Below are 7551 nucleotides of genomic sequence, written 5' to 3'. Positions count from 1 at the left end.
GAATTAGAGACAAGAAATATAGAGCTGGGGTGGGGACATCTTTATACTAGCCATACCAAGAGAAGGCAAATTAATCTAGCTCTAGAAGTCAGGTTTGAATCCCATGTCTGCCACCTGTGACCTTGCATAAGTCACTCAACCTCACTAGCCTCAGTTTCCACATCTGTAAAATGAGGGAGTTGCACAAGATGACTCACCTTCCATCTTCGAAGCTATGATACCATAAGCTGTTATCGTTCAGTCAGTTTCAGTCATGTCCAACTCTCCATGACCCTTTATGGGATTTTTTTTTACGCAATTAGGATTAAGTGACATGCCCAGGGTCACACAGCTAGTAAGTGTCAAGTGTTTGGTCTGAGACTAGATTTGAACTCAGGTCCTCCTGACTTCAGGGTCTGTGCTCTATCCACTGCACCACCTAGTTGCCCCTAATATGGGGTTTTCTTGGCAAAGACACTGGAGTGCTTTGTCATTTCCTTCTCCAGCTCAGTATACAGATGGGGAAACTGAAGTAAACAGGGTGAAGTGAGTTGCCCAGTGCCACACCACTAGTAAGTGTCTGAGGCCAGATTTGAACTCGGGAAAATGAGTCATCTTAACTCCAGGTTCAGCACTCTACCTACTACACCACCTAACTACCTAGCTATTATAAGCAACATTCCCCTTAAGCCTAATACTGTAGGAGATATAGGTACTACACAAACTTTTGGTGGAGTAAACAGACAGGAAAAGAATCACAAAACTGGAAGACACCTTAGAGGTCACGGGGTCCAATCACTCCTTTTACACCAGAAACAGGCCAAGCACAGAGAGGTTTGGGAGTTGGATTAAAATCCCCCAAATAGTATTAGGGCCTGGATTTGAATCCAAGGTTTCTGACTCCAAATCCAGAAAATTTCTTCCTGTACTTATTACATTCAGAATATTTAAGAATGATGGATCAAACAGAACTCCAAGTTGCCATACCAAGAGAAGGCAAATTAATCTAGTTCTAGAAGTCAGGTTTGGCCATCCAATTCTCTGCTGTCTTTTATGGACTCTGAGAGGCATCACAGTCAAAACAAAACCTAACCTTGGCAAGAATTATAGATTAAACCAAGAGCAAGAGAGGTAAAGAATGGCCCCATTTTACAGTTTGGAGCACAAAGCAAAGTTGAAACTTTTTTTTGAGCACATCAACTATCCCCAAGCATACTTTGAATATATACTAATTACTAAGAACTTGGGAGTTATTTTTATGTAGAGTACATTCACCCTGTCACTCGTCCATTCATTCAGCACACACTTATTAAGCACCTACTATATGTCAGGCTCTGTACTCTGTGCCAGGTATGTAATCCCAGGTCGTCTGATAGTAGGTGTGCTCTAGGGGTCCTCGTCAGCACTAAGGCACAGAAAAGCAACAGGATGTGGTAGAAAGAGAACGATGTTTAGAGGTCAGGATACCTAGAAAGCATGGCGAATAAAGATCCATGGAAAAAATGGGAAAGTTTAGTCTGGGGAAGAGAAGTGGGCAGGATGTGATGGTGACTCTTTTCATGTAGGTGAATGGATGCTATGTGAGAGAGAGGGTAACTTCATAGATAGAGACGTGAGCACTGGGTAGATCTGACAGAGAGAGAGATTAGACTTAAGAAACCATCTGGGCATTTCAAGTGTATCTAAAGAGGATGTTAGATCCAGAGCTGGAAAGAACTGAGAAGTCACCTCCCCCATTTTATAGAAGTTGGAAACTGAGGCCCAGAAAATGAAGTGATTTGTCCAAGGTTACGCAACTAGAAAGTATCTAAAGCAAAATTTGAACCCAGGTTTTCCAGCCCCCGGGTTCTGTGCTCTATCCTTTGCCTTTCAGGAATCAGCTGCCTTTTGGCTTAGTGAGTTTTACTTTCATTGAAATTATCCAAGAAGACACTGGATGAACATTTGTCATGTATGTCATAGGGGCAAACCCTGGTGTGGTAAGAAATTGGACTATATACCATGATGGATAGTGGCAAAAATGCTATTTTTGGAGTCAGAGGACTTTCATTTCTGATGTATGCTACCTGTGTGACCTTGGGCAAGTTATTTCACCTAATCTGTGCTTCCTTATATGTGAAATAAAGGGGTTGGCCCAGATGACCTCTGGAGTCCTTTCCAGCTGTACATCTATAATTTTATGACCCATCCCTGGGGTATCATTCAATTCCTAGATACTATGATTTCGAGTTTGTTATACTTCATCAGACTAAACTGTCTTTCCCTTCTACTTTAACTCAATAAACATTTGAAAAATAAAGCCCTTGTTTGGTGTTAGGAAAGATACATATTAAGTACTTAATAAATTTTTTTTTCATTCATTCATTCACTCATGCATGCACTCTTTCACTTACGCATTCATTCACTCATTCACTCATTCCACATCTCCGGCCCTAATGCAATTCCTAGTTCAACAGTAGTGTTTACAGTCTTACAAGCTGTTCAATCTGCTTAGTATCCACTAGCATTATGAACCTCATAAGATGCATTTTTTTCACCAAGTAGTTATTCAGACTTGGAGCTTGTGAATCTGTAAAAATCAATACAGATTACTATTATTTCGAAGATTTGAAATACAGGGTGTATGGAAATGAATGTTCTTGCCTACAAAATACTGTCGGTTTTAGATTCCCTGAATACATTTACACTCCAAATCAGTCTGACTGCCATAGTACACTGCTATTGTGGAATTGTCACTTTGGCGGGGCCTTAGAAAAATGGAACAAAAATGGAGTATTATGGAGGAAGCAGGCAATGACAGCCAGCGTCTGTAAGCTTTAGCTCCTGGTTCCCAATTATTCAGGAAGCTCAAACTCTTTTGGAGCTTCCAAACTCATTTAGATACAGTAGCTAGAATTTCTATAGCACCTTGAGGTTTGCCAAGCACTTTTCATGGATTATCTCCTTTGATTTTCTCAACAACCCTGTGAGGTAGATGCTATTATTATTCCCATTTTATAGATGAGGAAATTGAGGCTGAGAGAAGTTAAGTGATTTTACACAGTAAGTGTTTACCAGGTTCTCCTGACTTCATATCCAGCACTCTTATTCCATGCTCTTATCCCCCTGTGATACCTAGACACTTACAAGCTCTTCCTTTTGAATTTTCCTCTTATGGATTGGGAGAGGGACTGATGAGGGCTTTGGGATTTTGCTCTAATGTTGAGAATCAGGGAAAAAACCAACAACTTTGAGAGAAACTTGTAAAGGTGACTGCAGCTCAAGATTCTGGCACACAAGGTTGAGGGTAGGGATCCTTTCCTGTGACAGGTATAGTTTGTCTCTGCCCATTTATAATTATTATAAATGGTCTAGGCTCATTATCTTGCCCCCTTCCATCTGTGCAGTGAGCAGTTAAGAACTGCACTGGAAAAAAAAAAAGCATGTTTCACAGGAAGGGGAGAGAGAGTTGATGAGTCCAAATGGCCAAAAAGGAAATTGATTTCAGGTTCCCTCTCGGGGAGAAAGGGAGTATATTATTGGGAATAGCGCAGCTGAAGGTTTGAAATTCCTGCTAAAATTAGGAGATTCCTAGTTTTGTTCCTGTGTGGATGAACTAACATTGTATATTCAAAATAACACTGGCTCTGGGGTGAGAGGAGCTGGATTCAGATCCTGCTCCTGAAACTTACTACCTTTGTGACCTTGGACCAGTTAAAATCCCTGGATTCAAATTTGTTCAAAATTTAATTTAATTTTAAACAGATTTTAAATTTAAACCAATTTTAAACAAATTTAATCTGTTGGGCTAGATAACCTCTAAAGTCCTTCTAGATCTATGATCCTAAATACTGGAGGGTTGACTTACAAAAATGGGGATGAGAATGGTATGTGGAATTTTGCTCAAGCCTTTAAGAGGAGCCTGGATGGATTCTTCTTAAAGATTCCTTAGAGGTGACTGTTGTTGGGGAGTAGGTGAATAAAGTGACCTCTAAGCTCTATTCAAGCTCAGATTGTGTGGTTTATTGATAATGCTTTCACAGGCCCACTGTTGTGTTTGATATGATTTTTCTTTCTAACAGCCCAGGTCTAAAGACTATAATCCGGCAATTTTTTGGAGCTGGAGGAGGGGGAGTTGGGGGAGGGGGAGGATATTTTATAAGATCATGTCACTGAATGACACTTTGAAAGAACTTTGGTGCTAGGGGAATTTGTTTCAAATCTAGGGTCTGTGAATATCTATCTATCTGTGTGTATGTGTATATATGTATATGTTTGTGTGTATATACACATACATACTCTGATAACTGCTTTTCTATATATATGGTCTTCTTTTTAATCCCTCATATTTTATGTTATGCATTTAAAAACATTATTCTAAGAAAGGGTGCATTGACTTTCCCCAACTACCAAAGGGGTCTGTGACACAAAAACTTTAAGAACTCCTACTCTAAAGGAATTTACATGAAAATCAAGTTAAATTGTCTGGGACCTGAAATGCAACATACCTGGAGCTCTCTATAATAAAGAATAATAACCCACATTTACATAGCAGTAGAGTTTAATGATGACTTTAATGGTGACAAAGTGCTTCCCCAGTACTAATCATATGAATATGGGCAATACAAGCGTTAACACCACTGGAGCGAGTCCCACTGATCAGAGTGCTTCAGACATACAAGACAGCTCCGTAACTAACCTGGACTCATTATGCTACCAAAGCTTGCCTCGATGGTCAGCAAGACCAGGGATGGGATGTCTCCCTGCTGTTGTACAATGGACACTACTTCTTCCTTTTCTCCTTCAATCTCATGGTATTAAAGATGGAAGAAACATTAAAGTGCATCTAGTTAAACTGTTCTCCTTTTCAAATGAGGGAACTTGGGCTTGGGGCATTCAAGGTGCTCAGCTAATGTCATGCAGATCACAAGCAGTAGGCCTGACTGGGATTTAAATGAGGTTACTTGACCCTTAAATCCAATGTTTTTTCATTATACAATGTTGGACCACAATGTCTATAATATGCTTTAGGATTCAATAAAAGACCCAGAAGCTTCTCTTCATGTGTAATGCAAATCCTTCATATCATCACTCCAGTCCATTTTCTCTTTTCTCTTTAGCTTAGCTTCTTGTACATTCACAAGATCAGCTCATATGACAGGACCTTATCTGTGTTTGAAATTCTTTGTTGATGTCACAAAGTCTCTTTTAGCTTTTCTTTCACAAAAGTCCCTTGAAACCCATGTGCTTCCTTCTCTGATTCAACTTTGAAAGGAGGAAAATCCTCAATTTTCTCTAATGATGGTGCATTCCCACCATGAAGTCATTGGAAGGATTTGTTTAGGGGTTGGGCAAGAAGGAGATCATAGGATTCTAGATCTCAAGCTTCAGAGTGATCTAGCCCAATGCCTTCACTTTACAGATAGGGAAGGCTCAGAGCTATTTAATGACTTCCCCAATCTCACAAAGGGGGTAAGTGGAGCAGGGTATGAACCGAGACTTCAAATCCAATGTTCCTAGTGCCATACCATTCTCCTCTTAACTGAGTAATAGAAACACTGGATTATAGAATTTCAGAGAAAGAAGGGAACTAGGAAGTCCAACTCATATCTCATCAAGAACTCTCTCTACAACACTGATGATAAACAACCACCCAACCTTCACTTGAAAGCCTCTAGCAAATAAGAAGTTACCACCTTCCAAGATAACCAATTCTACTTTTGGACTACTCTCACGATTAAGAAAGGATTTCCTCCCTCCACCCATCACCATTTACGTTGAATTTAAACCTGATTTTCTTCAAGTTCCATCCAATCATTCCTAATTCTATTGTTGTTGTCCAGTTATGTATGAATCTTTGTGACCCCATTTGGGGTTTTCTTGGCAGAGGTACTAAAGTGGTTTGCCATGTCCTTTTCTAGCTCATTTTACAGATGAGGAAACTGAAGCAAACAGGGCAAAGTGACTTGCCTGGTGTTTGAAGCTGGATTTGAACTCATGAAGATGAGTCTTTCTTACTCCAGGCCAGATGCTCTGTACAATGACACCACCTAGCTGCCTCCGAATTCTGTACTGGGGAAAAAAAAACACAACAAAAATAATCCTTCTTCCACATGACAGTCCTTCAGATAGTTAAAGACGACTTTCATTTCTCCTGAGTCTTCTCTCCTCTAGGCTAAATGCTCATAATACTCACAATGCCATTTAAAATTATTTGTTTTATGGTAACTTCCCAAAGACCCAACACACTTAGGTTCATGAGTAATTTTAATTTCAATTTAATTCCAAAGTCAAATATAAAGGGGTAAGAATTATCCACATTCCTCCTATCCATTAGGGTGAATAATCGTGGACTTTCTGGGTGATGCTAGTAGATGAATAAAAGAATGATAAGGCTCCCACAGCAGTGGGATCTAGCATCTGGGGGGTCTTTAGAGGAGAGAGTAAAACTAGCCATACCTGGCCAGGTATAAAAATGTGCATTCCCTGACAAATCAACTTAGGGCAGGAAATTGACATGACACTGTTGCCCTCAAAATACTTGTACCATCTTGGCTGGGAATTTGAATAACTGGTGACAGAATCCCACACTCGATTGATCTAACCTTAGGGTTTATTGATTGTGGATAAACCATAGGTGGTACACTCACCCATGCAAAAAAGTGCCCATGCAAAGGAGCCATTTGTGATCTGCTTCGCTACTGTTTATGTCTCAGTGCTGATTCTGGTTCTGAGAGATGAAATGGCATCTGTTCCACAGTGTGAAGAGGCCATCCATGCCCAGAATCACAGGCTGATTCAGAGTGGCATAAGGGGATTGGGTGGTTGAGTGCTAGCCCTCTATTTGGCTTCAAGGATTTGTTTTGTTTTAACAATGTAGTAGGCACTCATGAACCACAAAATCTAATTTAAAACTGCTTTAATAATTGAACATTAAAAGCACCCAACAGTAAAAATGATATAAAATACAGCTTCTTTATTTCAGTCACAGGATCAGGAACTCAAAGAAACTACCTTCAGATATATGGAATTCAGAAAAACTGTCTGACAGCCTTCCTGATCTCTAGGCTAATTCATTTCTAGCCGAAACCCCGAAGTGTCTAAAGCACTGGGAAGGACTGAGATAAGAGAAAGGAAAAGGACTTGCCTTGACCACAATTGCAATGTCCCCAGGGACCTGCCCAAGCTCTTAGTAGGGAAGGCCATCATTTAAAAAAAAATGCTTCTTGTCATTAGATTAAATTCATTTCTAATGTATATCCCCCACTCCTCCCCTAAGACCTAAAGAACCAACATTTTTATCAAAGACTTTTAAAAGAAAGAAAGAAAAAACAATCAAGACATCAACCATATGTGACAAGACCATATGTGACATGTAATACTCCATACACATAATTCCCCCATGTAAGACTGAGATAAGCAAGGAACCAATCATTCAAACACCCCACCTTAGTTAAGGCTGATATCTTTATCAGTTGAGAATCTGCATCAACTGAATCCATCAAGAGTCAGAGATGTGAACTAGGTATGAACAAGGCCTGGTCATGGCCTTAAATCAATTGATCGATCATAGATTCTAGACTACCCTACCCC

This window comes from Vombatus ursinus, unplaced genomic scaffold (genome assembly GCF_900497805.2).
Source record: "Vombatus ursinus unplaced genomic scaffold, bare-nosed wombat genome assembly UNPS02003292.1, whole genome shotgun sequence".
Lineage (NCBI taxonomy): Eukaryota > Metazoa > Chordata > Mammalia > Diprotodontia > Vombatidae > Vombatus > Vombatus ursinus.
This window is presented reverse-complemented; position numbering follows the sequence as displayed.